Source organism: Bison bison, unplaced genomic scaffold (genome assembly GCF_000754665.1).
Source record: "Bison bison bison isolate TAMUID 2011002044 unplaced genomic scaffold, Bison_UMD1.0 scf7180017864139, whole genome shotgun sequence".
NCBI lineage: Eukaryota > Metazoa > Chordata > Mammalia > Artiodactyla > Bovidae > Bison > Bison bison.
In genome coordinates this window covers 11,236,951-11,254,422 of record NW_011494711.1, presented here as the reverse complement: position 1 = coordinate 11,254,422, position 17,472 = coordinate 11,236,951, and the positions used below count along the sequence as shown (strand labels likewise).

General features: G+C 39.3%; 1 non-coding gene across 1 annotated transcript; it reads right to left on the bottom strand.

Moving 5' to 3' along the window:
• Positions 1 to 300: 300 nt before the first annotated feature.
• TRNAA-CGC lies at positions 301 to 372 on the bottom strand. Its single transcript has one exon. It is a non-coding gene; the product is annotated as a tRNA-Ala (tRNA).
• Positions 373 to 17,472: the final 17,100 nt, after the last annotated feature.

The following is a 17,472-nucleotide window of genomic DNA, read 5'->3' as shown; positions in this document are numbered from 1 at the left end:
AGATTCCCGGCCAATGCAATATGATGTTTTCCCTTTTGCCACACGTCTCAGCTCCTCAAAACGAGTTCATTAGTAAGTTAGGAATGGTCATTTTATGCAAATAAAGATGACGAGCATAATTTCCCGTTTGGGTTTCTCTTGGAGCAATTAAAACGGCTGATTCCCTGAGGCGTGCCATATTTTTCGAGACTTTCTGTTATATATTTTTGGGGCGTCTAGAGTACACATGTGAAATGTAATAGGACATACATTTACTATTATATGGATTAAAAAAAAAAAACAAAAACACCCTCGGCTGGTTGGAGATGCCGGGGATTGAACCCGGGACCTCACACATGCGAAGCGCGCGCTCTACCACTGAGCTACATCCCCCAGCCGAGGGATCCCTTTCTGTTATAGGCATTCATTCAGGCTAGCGCCAGACCGACGACTCTGGTTAAGTTTCAAGACTTTATTTTGGTGAGAGCTTCCGCGGCATCTTCTTTTCTACTTTTGCCACTTCCTTTAGAAACTGTTTCTGGGATGTATCAGAACTCCATGCAGCCAGCGTTGTGGGACGCAAACCTGACTGGCTCTCGAGCACTCCTGCCGGGCCCCTGGAGCCCGAACTGACACCCTGCACCCTGCCGAGCGGCGGGGCGGGACGTCCCAGCACAGAGTGCCAGGCCGAGCCCGACGCCTCCGTCGGCTTACTGCGCAGGCGCTGCAGAACGCGGAGGTGGGGGTGCATCCGGCGCTTTGTTGCGGAGAAGAGCCCCTAGTACTGGGTACGAGGGAGCAGGCGGGAATCGCCGCAAGCGCTGTCCTGGCGCCAAAGGAGACCTGCTCCTGAAGCAGAGCGGTGGGGACCTTCTGTGCACAGCCGAAAATCTTTCGGATTTACCTGTACAGCCGCCCCTCCCCCACCAAAACAAACCCACATCTCAGGAAAACATGTTCACGCCAAATCCCCATAAACTGGCTTTGTAGGGGTTACAGCCAACTCTTGGAGGAGAAAATGACTTCACAGCATGCTTTTTATGTGGGGTCCAAACTGAAAGAAAACGACACCAACATCCTCTTTGTAGCTTAATTTTACATAAATGATAAGGTCGATGGGAGATACCTCCTCATGATGCACTTTTCTCGCCGGTATTTACACCTTGGACCCATCTGATACGCTGTGATAGAAACGTAAGTCTTTAAGACTACTTCATTGTGTCCTCTGAACTCTTCCTAATCTCTTAGCCTACTCCCAGCCCCAAAGGAAGAAATGTACTCCAGTCGTGTTTCCTTGAAATAACCTCTCTCTCTCTGAAATATGAGTGCTGGGTAATACGTTGGACTAACTTACCTTATAATGAAATGATGTGTTTGATCCTTTCCAGTGCAGTTTAAACTTATACCACCCCAAAGAAGTGAAGGCTGAGTGGGAAAAGCCTCGGGTGCCCTGATGGGAAAGAACAGGGGAGCGATTTTGTGTCGGGGGAGCTGGGCTTTAGATGACCTGTAAGGCTGACCCAAAGGGCACACGGTGAGGGCCTAGAATTTCCAGTTTTCCGTTGCAGTAGAGCGCCCCTCGTAAACTGAAAAGTCAGCAGGCCAACAGCCAGAGCAGAAAAGCAGAAGTTTCAAAATAACTCTGGGTAAACCACAAGTTTCATAATCAAGTCCTAGATTAAAAATAAGTTACTGTGTTTGCTTACAGTAATTTCAACAAATAATGGCTCAAATTCATAATCAGATTTTGTTTTTAATGAGAACAAGTCAGAACAAGCCACATACTGATTTAATACAACTTCAATGCAGAATGTCTTTAAAAAAAGATAAAAGCCACATCACTGAACCGTCATTAAGGAGCTCTGCTCCAAACTGAAACATTTCCAAACCAACCCCTGCTTTCCATCCAGAGTCACTAGAACATGAACCTCTTCAGCTAACTGAGTCAAGAAACAGAGAACCATTTTTTACCAACCAGGGTTTTCACCAATGCAAATGGCAAGTGTAGTATTCAGTTAGTTGTAAAGGAAGCATGTTTGCCTTTGGTGACCGCACCTTGACATCCTCTTTAGGATCCCTTCCTCATATTAAGACTTACTTCTCCATCATCTGAGGCACTTCCTTTCTGGGACTTCATTCTTAGGCAAGAACCTTTGTTCTTAAGGTTCAGAGCTAAGCCTCAAGAAGGCTCTTTCTAAATTGTTCACTCCTATTTATTCTACCAGTCCAGGACATAACTTGGTGAATTGGGTAAAGAAAATGAAGTCAAGCTCTAAAGCCAAGAGAGGATGTGAAATCGATTTACTGGCCTGGCATAACCCAAGAGAAAGATGGCTTTTTCAGCCACTGTAGTGGATGGGAGAGATGAGAGATATGGCACACTTTAAATTAGGGACTACTTCTCGGATCCCATTTATTCTGTATGCAAATAAGACTGCCCCTGCTCTGCTTACAGATGAAGATAGGCTGAACAAGTGTCCAAAATCATGCAGTATTAAAAAGACACTTCTATCTTCCACCTTCCCATTTCTCTTGGTTGGGGACAAATTTTCCTCATTTTCAGTCTCTCTGTCACACATCGTGCACACTCCCCTCCCATTCATAACAATCAACCTTACACCCCCACTTTGAGGCAGGTGACTTTTATCTCTGGTACGATTTCCATATTTCCTTTCACATTCTTGCTTCAGCTCCTGGCAATCTTTGTTCAGCAGGTATACAGCATCTTTCCCTCCAAGTTGACAAGTTAAGGTGCTTGTTCCCAGTCCAAGCAGCAGTTCTTACTCCTATCCACACATTAGAATTACAAGAGTCTTGGAAAAAATGCTGATACTTGCTCGAGCCCACTCCCAACCAATGAAGTCAGAATTGCTAGGAGTGGATGTAAGCATCAGTACCTTTTTAAACTTTCAGGTTATTCCAAGGTGCAGCTAAGCCCTGGAGAAGGCGATGGCACCCCACTCCAGTACTCTTGCCTAGAAAATCCCATGAACGCAGGAGCCTGGTAGGCTGCAATCCATGGGGTCGCTAAGAGTCGGACACGACTGAGCGACTTCCCTTTCCCTTTTCACTTTCATGCATTGGAGAAGGAAATGGCAACCCCCTCCAGTGTTCTTGCCTGAAGAATCCCAGGGACGGGGGAGCTGGTGGGCTGCCATCTATGGGGTCGCACAGAGTCGGGCACGACTGAAGTGACTTAGCAGCAGCAGCAGCTAAGCCCAAGAGCTGGTACTTAAGGTCTATTTTTTCATGACAACAACAGATGTCTAGTGATGGTTTTAACTAACCTTACTGTGTTAGTCATCTCACAAGATATACATATATCAAATCATGTCATGCACTTGAATCTAGTACAATATTATATGTTAATTATATCTCAATAAAACCGGGGAAAAACCCAAGAGATGTCTGTGGCCAGTCCAGTGGTTCTCAAACTTGGCAGTAGATTGAAAGTACCTGGCAGGCTTTAAAAAAACTCTGATGCTTTAATTCCATTCCTAAATATACTTATTTAATTGGTTCGAGAGTGGTCTGGGCATAGGAATTTTAAAAGGTGATTCTAATATGCAGCCAAGGTAAAGAACCGTAGTGTTCAAGTACATGCTTTCTCAAGATCTTCACCCAATTATGTGAGCAGCCAAGCTTTCTAAAATTCTGACAGTAGAGGACTACTCACTGCCCAGGGACTCCCACATTGGGAAGCTGGCATTGCTAGAGGATGAAAGAAACTCTCTCAGTCCAACTTCTCCTCCCTATTTTCCTTCATATAAAATAAAGCTGGTAGAGGCAGGTGTTCAAGTGCTAAAAACAAACATGCCTTACCCTTGCATATCCTGTCTCCTCTAACCACCCCCATATCACATGAATGAGTTCTTCCAACCAGCTGTCCCTGCTGATTTGCTGGCCATTAGAAGGGCTCAAGATGAGACTAAGAAAGAATAGGAGTGGAGAATCTACACCTGGCACCTGGGAATGCCCTGTGCTTGTGGCTTCCTGGATGAAAAAGGAGTGCTTTACTCAACACCTAAAGGAACAGGCAGCTCTTTGAAATACATTCTTTTGCTTCTCAGGGTCATAACTATTAGTTATTCTTCATCACCACAGTTAATTATCATTAATAACAACCCAAGGGCCAAAAAAACTACTGGTTACATTTAATTCAGAGACAGCTAATAAACATTACTCTTTTCAATAAGTACCCCTAATGTGAAAAATGACAATGATCATAATTTGCATTTAGAATTAGAAGTATTTATTGAACAGTGTTAGATTCTACTTAGAAAGATGCACATTCTATAATTTAGATTCTGGTTACAAATAGATGGAAACAGAAGGAGGTACATATTTAAGATGACATTTAAGGGAGAAAAGATGTTACAGAAAGCCCATACTTCTGGAAACTCAATGGTCAGTTTCAGAAAGGGTGTTATAGGCCTACAGGGAGAAAAAAAAATTTTATCTGTATGGGATATGAAAGATTTTTCCAAACTTAAATTATCTGCTCAACCACAGGAATCCCTATAGTCTTATACTGGCCTATTCACAAAAGCTGGAAATAGGGTATATATTCTCTTGTGGAGTCCTCTGACTGAGGTCTTATTTTACCAACTAGTTAGTCCCCTGGAGATTAGGTATCATATTTTATTCTATATGAACTCCCCATAGCATCAAGCACTCACTGAGTTCTACTGAGGCACATAATACATCCTGGCTTTGCAATGTCAAGTGGGAAATTGGTAGAAAGGCTGTTTAAGGGTAAATGGACATAAAGGATTCTATTGCACTGATGAAGATATTCTAAAGGATATTCTAAAACTGGATTATGGTGACTGTTGCACAACTCAATAAAATTAACCAAAATTATAATACTTAGTCCGGCAGTTAAAACGGTTGTTTTATGATATGTAAATTAGACCTCAATAAAGCTTTAAAAGAGGGGGTGTAAAGAAATAGAATGGGCTAGCAATGGAATAGGATTAATGTTACAATAAGAAGTTATACATACAGATTGCATAACTGATTGGAAAAATAAAACAGATGATGCACAAAAGAGGAAGAGTGGAGAATGAAAGGCAATGATTTCCTGTGATGTAGAAAGGAACAAACAGTTGTTACACAGATAGGGAAATGAATGTTTCTAATAACTGTTACAAGGATAAGGGAATGAACAGCATTTAGATAAATGTTACGTGGAGCTTCAGAAAGAATTCCATAGTGTTGCAAATATAGATGTATATATTGCATGAATACAATAATAATATAAAATATATAATATATGTGTTAAGGACTCTGTACATATTTGTTAATGCAAAATATCTCTGATATTAATTCACTATTGATTTACTTACAGATATATTGAAAATTGGGATTATGAGAAAAGGAGGTGTCAAAGATAATTCCCAGTATTCTGGCTTGAAAAATTACATGCATCATGGTGTCATTCAATGAAACAGAAAACATGGGAGGGAGAGTGAACTTTATAGATAGTCATTAATTCCATTTTTATTCTGTTCAAATTGGGATAATTCATCTCTCTCAAATGGAATTTTAAATGGATACTTAGATGATGAATTGGAGACAAAAGAGAGGTTTTGTGTTGAGATATATATTTGAGAAACACTAGTGTAGACAAAACAAAATCATGGATTGGATGAAACTGTTTAGGGAGAGAGCAGAGAATGAGACAAGAAAGAACTGAGGGTCTGGCTTTGAGAAACCCTAATATGTAAAGACTGAGAAAGGAGAATGAAAAGGAACAGCCAGCGATACAGAGGAAAACCATAGTAAGATTTCAGGGATCCCAATGAGAAAAGAATGTTTCAATACAGAGTTAAGTTTAAAAATACTGGCACCTGAGAAATCAGGTAAAATTTCAAAGATATAAAATGTCCCTCAGATTTAGTGACATGGAAGTCATTGGTTAACTTTAATAGCAGTTATTTCACAGAAATCAAATTTTAATTCTTCTAATATATGCCATGCGATTCACAGTTACTCTCTCTGGGAAGTTTTCTTGTTTTCTAGTGAAAGAGGTCTGTCAAGCTCTTTACTTTTAATACCTAAACTTAAAGAAACTATTTCTTTTGAAGCAAATTCATCTGGAAATTTATGAGATCCTAGGAATCAAGAAAGGACAAGAGACACAACTACCTTTAATCACAAAAAAGTTTGCAAATAGGAACGATTATTCTTTTATTCTTTTCTGGTCTTAAAAAAAGATCACATTTACTCATTTACGTATTCATTGACTCAGTGGGCATCTATTGATCACATACCATATGTCAGGCACTATGCCTGGAACTGAAGCTAAAAAAGTGACAAAGTTAGCAATGCCCCCAAGCTAACTGTACTTAGAGGTAATAACTGAGGAAGCAGCAAACATAAAGAAAGCATTGATTATACAATAAAGGCTATGGTAGAAGGAACTAATGTGAGCACAAAAGAGGAACACACAATCCAGACCAGGGGATCAGGGAAGATTTCATACTTAAAGCTACTCAGACTTTAAGTATGAGTAGCGGTTAGCCTAGTGAGGATGGGGGTCGGGGGATAAGGAAGATGAAGAACAAACTAAGTAGGAGGAACAGAGTACAAAATGACCTCGAAGCCAAGAGGATCATAAACCTTTCAGGAATGGAATATATTTAGCGGGGTGTGTGTGCTATGTTGTGGAACATGACAAGAAGGAAGCTGGAAAGTAGACAAGGTCTACTTTACACAGAGTCTTGTAAATATCCTAGGACCATGGAGAGCTGTGAGAAAACATGCAGAGTTCTACAGAGAGAAAACACACGAGTTTTATTTTTAGAAAAAGCATTCTGGCCTTGGATTATAGAGCATATGGAGTGGGTCCCAGCAGGAAACCACTGGAAGCTTCCTTCTGCTCTCAAGCGATGGAATAATAGACTCAGGCAAGAAATGATGATCTAGAGTTGCATTCTACAATATAGTAGCTACTAGCAACATATGTCTATTGAAATATGGCTAATGCAAATTGAGAAGGTAAAATATCTCATTAGAAGTTTTTTTCTTTTTTTTTTAGAAGTTTTTTTCATGATGACTACATGTTGAAAATATTTTTATATACTGGATTAAGTAAAATAGATCATTAAAATTAATTTTACTTTCTTTTTACTTTTTGTCAGTAGTAGTTCTATTGGACAACACTGATTCTGAGACTTTGTATTGGAAATAGAGAAGGAGAAAACTGAATTAATGAAGAGATATTGAGGAAGTGGGTTTGGCAGAACTTTCATAATCAATTGGACAAGAGGGATAAGGAAAAGAAAGGAATAAATGATTCCAAAGTTTCTGACTTGAGCAACTAAATGAAAGAATGATAGACTAAAGAGAATCAAGGATAAGAAAGTTTGTTTTATTTTTTATTTTAAGGTAGAAGAAGTTTCAGTATGTTTGAGTGAAAATATGGAGTCAGAAGAGAGGGAGACAACAAAGATATGAAAGAGTGAAGAGTGGTTAATAAAGATGAGATGTTTAAGAAACTGAAAAACTTGAAATATTTGGGCTTCCACAGGGACATTAATTCACCTCAAGAAGAAGGTTGAGGCCTGGGTGGAGTAGGCAGTGAGCCCAATGCATATCTTTAAGAAATGGAGGGACTTTCCTGGGTGGTCCAGCGGCTAAGATCTGAGTTCTCAATGCAGGGGGCCCAGGTTTAATCCCTGTTAGGGAACTAGATCCCCCATGCCACAACTAAGAGTTCAAAGGCCACAATGAAGATCAAAGATCCAGTATGCCACAGTCTGGTCAAATAAATAACTATTAAATAAAATAAATGAACAAGGGGTTGGGGGATGGGGGTTGGTGATGGGAAGGAAGTAGATTTATAGCATAGTAGTTATCCAATAAATATTAGTTTCTTTAAACAGTTCACATACAAAGTAATAATTCTATTTTGTATTTGTAAAATAATTCTAATTTTATTCTAATTCACATTAGAATATTTCATGTTTCTTTCCACAAACATATGAAAACACAATAAATATCTACCCCTTTTCTCTCTCTCTTTCAACACACACACACACACAAACACACATACACATTTACATATGCTCCCCACTACAGATATACATTAATCCAGTTTTTTAGACAAAAATGTTACAGAAATTGGGAATATCCCCTGAAGGAGGGCATGGCAACGTACTCTAGCAGTCTTGCTTGGAGAATCCCTATGGACAGAGGAGCCTGTGGGCTGCAATCCATGGGGTCACAAAGAGCCAGATACAACTAAGCATAGCACAGTTACAGAAATTGGAGGTAAATGTGTTAAATTGTGCAATTTCTTTTAGTGATACAAATAGAAAACAATGATATACTGTTTCTTAAAATCATTAACAATAGAAACTTCATAAATGTGCTCAAAAAATAGCTTCTAAAGGTTAGATGCAGGCCATGCTGGTAGATGCTGAAGAAGCATCTTTAGACAGATTTTTATACTGAAAAGAGTGCTGAACAGGAGTCAGAAGATCTGGTATCCCCAAAGTGGGCAAGGGAGGGTGGGATGAATTGGGAGATTGGGATTGACTTTATACACCACTATGTATAAAATAGATAACTAACAAGAACCTACTGTATAGCACAGGCAACTCTACTCAATGCTCTGTGGAGACCTAAATAGGAAGGAAATACAAAAAAGAGGGGATATATGTATACATATAGCTGATTCACTTTGCTGTACAGCAGAAACTAACACAACATTGTAAAGCAACTATACTCCAATAAAAATTAATTAAAAAAAAGAAGACCTGGTATCCAAGCAGATTGGTCGGTTATCAGTTAGGTGTCTGGGGCAAAACATTTAACTTTGTTGAATCTCCACCTTCTCATCTGTAGAAGACAGATGGCTTTTATAGCTCCTACAACTCAATAGGGTCTTTGTGAGGATTCAGTAAGAAAATGTACTGAAAATTCTTCTGTGACTTGACAAATGCTCATATAAGTTATCTTGACCTAGTTCCAATAAAAATTTATCACAGTCACTACAGTACTGATAATATTCATATTCATAATGGGGAGTTATGAACTGAGTCAAATTTACAATTGCTTAAGGATGGTTATACTACTTGTTTACTGATTATTGATCATTCTGAACTTTTGTGGGATTTCTTTTCTTGTTTAGAGGAAATACCAAAATACATCACTTCTTTTAGATTTCCGTCAAAGTGTGGCCCTTGAGTCATCTCATCCAAGTCACCTGAAATATATGTTTAAAGCAGAGTTGCCTGAACTCAACATCCAGAGATTCGGCCCTTTGGGCTAAGATTCAAGAACCTGTATTCAAGTGTGACTCTACACACTATAAAACATTTTAGAACAACTTTGTTGAGACACAGTTTATCCATTTATGGTGTACGATTCACTGTTTTTTTTGTATATTCACAAAGTTGCACAATCATCACCATAAAATCTAAAGTCTATTGGGTTAGTTAAAAGTTTCATGGAGGTGGCTGTTCTGTGGGCCCAAATATAAAGAGCCCTCCCCTAACCCCAGTATAATGACAAATAAAAGAATTTTTGCATGCCATCAGACCTCTCTGCTGGTCTGCTTTCTGAGCACTAGTGCCCCTTGCTAAACAAATTTCCATTTTACAAAAGGGTTAGGAGATAGTATACAGACAACATGCAACTGTTGCACGGCCAAGTTGCTGAGCATAATCAGAAAGCGTTTGTAAGGGGAAAAAAACACGATTAGGCTAAGGCTCCTCTCAGCCCCTCTTCAGATTATGAGACTGACGTGGTGCCTACTGTGCTAAGAGGGCAGATCTCTCAGGCCCTCTTAAGGCCTGCATTCTGATCTAAAGGTCTTTTTCTCTTAAGAATTCAGGATCGATGCAACTTCCTAGTATCCTTAGACAGAGCATGTTGTTAATAGCTTATTGATATTTTCAGTTTGTCAGCTTCTAGAACTCCATTGTTGATTCAGTTTCATCTCTGTTTAATTTGAGGGGAAAGACTTTTAAACAAAAACACTTCATTGTTCTGGTAAATGGTAACCTAAACAGTGACGTGTGAGCCATAAATACTCAAGACTTTAGAAGAAGCCACAACTCTAGTTAGGCTGATGTTTTAGGAAGTCTGCAAAGTGCTTTTCTTACTCTATGGGGAGAATAATGTTCTAGAGAAGCATCTTTGGAAAGCTAGGTAAGTTTCTTTTCTGGTTTTTACAGAGAGGTCTTATTTAGTTTACAGGGTTGTAAATTTCTTGAGCATCATATTCACTTAAGAGCATTATAGAGACTTCCCCAGTGGTCCAGTGGCTAAGACTCTGCACTCCCAATGCAGGGGGCCAGGGTTCTGTCCCTGGTTGGGGAATCGCATGTGCCACAACTAAGAGCTCACATGCCACAGCTAAAGATCCCACATGCCGAATCTATTACACACTGCAGCCACATAAATAAATATTTTTTAAAAGAATAATAAAATACTGCTTTACCAAAAAAAAGTATTATATGGGTAGGTGTGTCTGATACACACACATAATCTTTTCTTATCCCCCTAGGCTTCTCTTCTCTTCTGTTGAAACTGATAGTCACTCTAGGGAGGTCATATCAACAACATCTGAATTTGATTATGAAGATTAAAAACCAAAAACCCCCACAAACTTACAGGGGGTTTAGACCAAACATTCCTTTTTATAGATGAGACAACCAAGGGTCAGATCAGACGATAACTTTGAACTCAAATTCACTTTTCTGCTTTCCTTGGAGTGGGTGGTCATACCTCTAGAGGGAATTATCTTGAATTAAAGTTAAAAGCTCAATGAAATATGATTTTCAGGGTAAATTCTAAAAGCTGTCATGAAGTTAAGTCCTACTCTCTGTTAAGAGCCAAGTATTATATTTTCAAGAATATGACATTAAAATGAAAGCAGAGTGGAAGTTATGTTTTAAAATTGGTTATCTTCCATTATGTCAAAATAAAAGCAGAGAGCAAGTTATATCTTAAAGTTGGGTATTTTCCTCTGCTATATGCAGACTGTCAATTCAGTATAAAGCTCAGCTCAAACTATCTATGAATGGTTTCTAAATTCCAGAAACCTCTCTGGGAACATTGTTCAAACAGCTGGTGATATTGCCACATATAGATCCTGTCTTGATTTAAAGCATGGGCCCCCACAACATTACCCTTGTTTATATGCCTTGAAGCAGCCCCTAGTTCCAGGAAACACTTTGTCATCATGCATTTGACAATTTTTGGTTGCCATCAGCCACGTCACAAACTTAACACTCAGCTTTCCCAGTCAGTCTTTCCAGGGACCTAACTCACCTCTGTCTGTTTGGGTTTCCATGCTGACATTTAGGAAAACAACAGCCACTCGACTCAGAAAGCCCTTTCTCTATATTCGTACTAATTTTAATATTGACTCTCCTAAAAGCTTCAAAATATTTTAAGGATTTTTCCCCCCTCTTTTTTTTTTCACAGGATCGAGCTTCCAACTTGTATTTTTTAAGTGCTTCCAAATTTTTTCTTAACATATGTTGCACAAAGTCTGTCCTATTAACAGAACCCACTCCTCTTCCAAATAGTATAAAAATCCAAAGATTTAGCCTTTCAGCGAGCGTTTCTAGGTTGTACCATTAATTTGAGCTTTGTGTTTAGCTCAAATCCATTTGTTTAAATTCAGTTCAGTTCAGTTCAGTCACTCAGTCGCGTCCCACTCTTTGCGACCCCATGAACCGCAGCATGCCAGGCCTCCCTGTCCATCATCAACTCCCGGAGTTTACACAAACTCATGTCCATTGAGTCGGTGATGCCACCCAACCATCTCATCCTCTGTTGTCCCCTTCTCCTCCTGCTCTCAATCTTTCCCAGTATCAGGGTCTTTTCCAATGAGTCAGCTCTTTGCATTAGGTGGCCAAAATATTGGAGTTTCAGCTTCAACCTCAGTCCTTCCAATGAACACCCAGGACTGATCTCCTTTAGGATGGACTGGTTGGATCTCCTTGCAGTCCAAGGGATTCCCAAGAGCCTTCTCCAACACCACAGTTCAAAAGCATCAATTCTTAGGCGCTCAGCTTTCTTTATAATCCAACTCTCACATCCATACATAACTACTGGAAAAACCATAACCTTGACTAGATGGACCTTTGTTGACAAAGTAATGTCTCTGCTTTTGCATATGCTGTCTAGGTTGGTCATAGCTTCTCTTAGAAGGAACAAGGGTCTTTTAATTTCATGGCTGCAATCACCATCTGCAGTGATTCTGGAGCCCCCCAAAATAAAGTCAGCCACTGTTTCCACTGTTTCCGCATCTGCTGCTGAATTGCTTCAGTCGTGTCCGACTCTGCGTGACCCCATAGATGGAAGCCCACCAGGCTCCCCCGTCCCTGGGATTCTCCAGGCAAGAACACTGAGTGGGTAGCCATTTCCTTCTCCAGTGCATGAAAGTGAAAAGTGAAAGTGAAGTTGCTCAGTCGTGTCCGATTCAGCGACCCCATGGACTGCAGCCTACCAGGCTCCTCCATCCATGGGATTCTCCAGGTGAGAGTACTGGATTGGGTCACCATTGCCTTCTCCAGTTTCCCCATCTATTTGCCATGAAATGATGGGACCGGATGCCATGATCTTAGTTTTCTGAATGTTGAGCTTTAAGCCAACTTTTTCACTCTCCTCTTCCATTTTCATCAAGAGGCTCTTTAGTTCTTCACTTTCTGCCATAAGGGTGGTGTCATCTGCATATCTGAGGTTATTGATATTCCTCCTAGCAATCTTGATTCCAGCTTGTGCTTCCTCCAGCCCAGCGTTTCTCATGATGTACTCTGCATATAAGTTAAATAAGCAGGGTGACAATATACAGCCTTGATGTACTCCTTTTCCTATTTGGAACCAGTCTGTTGTTCCATGGCCAGTTCTAACTATTGCTTCTTGACCAGCATACAGGTTTCTCAAGAAGCACATCAGGTGATCTGGTATTCCCATCTCTTTCAGAATTTTCCACAGTTTATTGTGATCCATGCAGTCAAAGGCTTTGGCATAGTCAATAAAGCAGAAATAGATGTTTTTCTGAAACTCTCTTGCTTCTTCGATGATCCAGCAGATGTTGGCAATTTGATCTCTGGTTCCTCTGCCTTTTCTAAAACCAGCTTGAACATCTGGAAGTTCACGGTTCACGTATTGCTGAAGCCTGGCTTGGAGAATTTTGAGCATTACTTTACTAGTGTGTGAGATGAATGCAATTGTGCGGTAGTTTGAGCATTCTTTGGCATTGTCTGTCTTTGGGATTGGAATGAAAACGGACCTTTTCCAGTTAGGCTCTCCCAAGTCTTTTTTCTATGATCAATCGAAGATTCTGAGTTGAAATCCATTTCTGGAACACCCAGTTTGGTGTTATATTTGAATGGGGACACATTTCTTTGTACTTGTGAAGGCAGTGAAAAATTTTTTTTAGTGAACACAACAGGATATTTGCTTCTAACATTTTTGAGCAGCTCTCCTTTGCTTCCTCTTTCCACTCAGAAAAGTCTATTTGAAATGAAGATTTGATAAATATGTGTAACAAAGTAAGAATTTTAGAGAGGTATTATTGTGTGTGATTAAGCACTTTGATGCTGGAATCAGATTGCCTGGGACTGAAACTTGGTTCTCTTACTTGCTATATGAAAAACCTTGAGACAGTTGCTAACCTTCCTGTGCCTCAGTTTCTAAAAGGAATAACAAAAGCTAAGTGGTAACTGAGTAGTAAATACATGCAGATCTCTTAGAAGTCCACTTGCCACAGAGAAGTAATAAATATTAGCCATTTTTATATAACTGAATTAAATAGGATAAAATTCAGAGATCAGTTACCAGGAATATAGGAACCATAGAATTTGGAGGACACACAAGATCCCTGGGATACATAAATAGGAAAATTCTGGGAGGAATTTGTGAGAAGTTCCTTATTTTTTACTAAATGGTTTGAATTTTTACTTTATTGTTTTATTTATTTATTGCCTTGAGGAATATTACTTATTTCCTTGGATTTAAACTTGCCTCATAAAGAAATAATGAGAGGCTGTATTTAAGGACTCAGTCCTTTATGGCTATTACTGTGATCATATTCCATTTTGATATCCATTTCATGATAGGGTTAGGATCTGAATGCAACCCTTTCCAAATGATTGTGACTAATCTGAGCCATTATGATTTTGGAATTCTTCTATAACAAAGGTACCAGAAAAGACTGGAAAGTCTGCAGGGGACAGAGGGCAGGAAGGCTGCTTGCTCTCACCCATCAGGAAGGTCATCCATAAACACTAACCAGATCTCCATAGACGTGTGGGAAGGCTGGAAGCTGAAACAAATATTTAGAGTATAACCTAGGATGATTAATTCTTGATTTACCTTGTTTTGGTTAGATAGAGGCAATGATCCAGCCATTGCATAGAAACTTGTGCTTATAAAGCTTACTTGACCATTGTTGAACTACTCAAGCTATTCACAAGTCTTCACTTGCTCATTAAAGAAATGGTCAGAGACCATGATTTAAGAATTCATTAGAGAACGGAGATTAAATAGATTTAACTCTTTGGTGCAGGTAAAATATTTACTATACAGATGTATTTGCCTGTGAATATGAAGAGAATAGTGATGTCCCTAAAAATTCAGTGCCTAAGTAATGATGAAGACTCATTTGGGATATATGAATTCAAATTCTTTACGGTCTGTGCCCAGGAATTCAGCTATACTTCATTTGCTGTCTTCTGTTCTCCAGCTCTGCCATCCAGGTAAACCTTACCTTCCTGAGCAGGTTTCAGGACTTGCATTTCTTTCTCATCTCCTTCAACACTTGCCCTATATGAGGCTGTTCATTTAACTGTAGTACAGCTTTACAACAGGTATCCTAGCCTCCATTCAACCTCTCAGATGTCGTCAGAAAGGCTGTTGGCAGTACCATGGGTGGCATGGGCAACAGACCTCCCAAAGGCAAACATCCTGTGTATGTTCAACTACAATCTATGCCTCCAGAGAGGAGGTTCACAACTAAGGCCAGAGGGCAGACTATCTGCTCTGGGAGGCCCAGAGCACTATGCAGTGATAAGAGGAAGGCCATTGTGACTCCCCGCTTAAACATACACTCTAGTGCAAATGCACAACCTGCACTTCACCAGCACTCTGCATCCTTCAAGCTAATTGTTGGGCTTGGCCCTGCAAACATAGAAACGGATGTATCTGACACTACCTTTTAGGATGGAGTAGCCCAAAAAACTATTCTGAGACATTCTGAGACAACAGGGTTAGAAAGAAACAAAACAGCACTTGTCATTTCAGGATGACAGTTGTCATCTAGAGGATGTCTATTGTCAAAGTGAAAAAAAAGAAAAAAAGGGGGGCCAAGGTGAAAGGACAATTAAATCAGCTGAAAGTTTTTTGCCTATAAAATGACCAAGTCCACTATGTAGTAAAAACTAAATGAAATGAAGTGAAAGTCACTCAGTCATGTCTGACTTTTTGTGATCCCACGGACTATACAGTCCATGGAATTCTCTAGGCCAGAACACCGGAGTGGGTAGCCTTTCTCCTCTCCAGGGGATCTTCCCAACCCAGGGATCTAACCTAGGCCTTCAGCATTGCAGGCAGATTCCCCACCAGATTAGCCACAATTAAATGACAATTAAATCGGCTGAAATAGTTTTTTGCCTATAAAATGACCAAGTCCACTATGTAATAAAAACTAAAGCTCTACATATATGTCAGCTCCTACAGAAAGGGTAAACACTAGCCTTTATTGCTTTGACATTCTGAAATAAGGAGGGTAAAAGTAGTTATATAGATTTACACAGATCTTAAAGTAAGAAATTTCCAGATAATTAAGTGACTCAGATTTTTACTGGCCTTTAATTTATAATCCCACTCATGGATCCATGCAAAATCTGATTTAAAAATTAATACAGCATTTAATTAGGACAGATCATTAAGTAAGACCATCTGTATTCCATTCAAAGAACCCTTGTTCCATATTTTACCTTAATCTCAGAAATGTGTCAATACGCGTAAGTACCTTTCACTGTTTATTTAGACAGTCAGTGGCATATAATCCAAATTTGTATACATTTATCATTTTAAAAACTAAAAAGTAGACTCTCAGAAGCATCTAGGCAGGCTATAGAAAGGAACAAAAAACACATCTTCATGTGCCTTACACCACCACCCTCCCAAGACAATGGAGAAACATCTGAAGAGATTTAAAGAAAAAAATAACTAAAAATATTTACACTTGGAAAGTTGTCTTTCAGGCATGAGGGAAAATGGAGAGATTCTTAGGAACACACTGTCTCACAAAATATCATGTCCTGCAGTTATATTCTGGAGAACTGAGAGATGATTCAAGATTAAGATATTCAAAATGCAGTAGTGATATGAAAGAACTTGCATAGTTCTTCTTACTTAGTGTGGCTTTCTTTCATTAATCCCGTTGAAAATGTGATATCAGATGAATTCTGAAGTTTTGAAACAACCTTAATCTTCAGTGATGCTTTAACCTGGTCTTTCCTGTTTTTCCTTTCTCTTTTCCAACTACATGAACAGAAATGTTTATTTGCAAATCTGTACCTCTCAATTTATAATGAACCTCTTTCCATGTTTAGTGATAATCTAAAATAATATGTTGTTCTCTAGTTTTATAACTTGTTTAAAAATGATAAACAACTTGTGATTAATGATTATATTTGTTTATCTCTGATCCTTCTAAAAATCTCAGTAAAATAAACATAAAGGAACAACAACAACAAAAAAAACTCACAGGAGGAAAAATAATGTGAGAAGAAATTAGCGAAAAGAGGATGTCGACAAATTTGAAAGAAAGAATGCAGATGGATGAATGCTGAGAAGGCTTAAGATTACACCAGATACCTAAACTGATGAGAGTAGTGGCTGGAATTGAAAATAGAAAAAAGAGCCATTAGCCTCTCACATCTTCATGCCACACTACCCAGCAACATAGCTACCACACACATGACCACCCCATTCAAGGAACTATTACCTTCTCAGGCAGGTTCCTGGCTTATGGATGGATTTCTTTCTATATTTGGCATGAGTCAGTGAATCATTTTCCAGACAAATTAAATTATAGGGAACCCACACTAAGACATCAGAGAATGGGGAATGAACTCCTGCAGAAAACAGAAAGCACAGGGAATATATGAAATTCCTATAAAATATCAAGAAATCTCAGTTCTATTCCCTGTTCTGTAACTAGGAGAGATCATTAGATAGGAAACTGGAACGTGGGGTAGGCAGAATAGTGACCACCGCCCAAAGATGGCCATCTCCTAATCCTCTAATTTTGTGAATATGTTATGTTACATGGCTAGGGGGAATTAAGGTTGCAGATGAAATGAAGGTCGCTAATCAGCTGACCTTAAAGTAAGAAGAATATCCTGGATTATTTGAGTGGCCCAAAATAGAGTGTCTTTTAAATGCGGAAGAGGGAGGTAGAAAAGTTGAAGTCAGAGTCAGAGTTATAAGATGTGAGAAAGACTTCAGCTGCCGTTG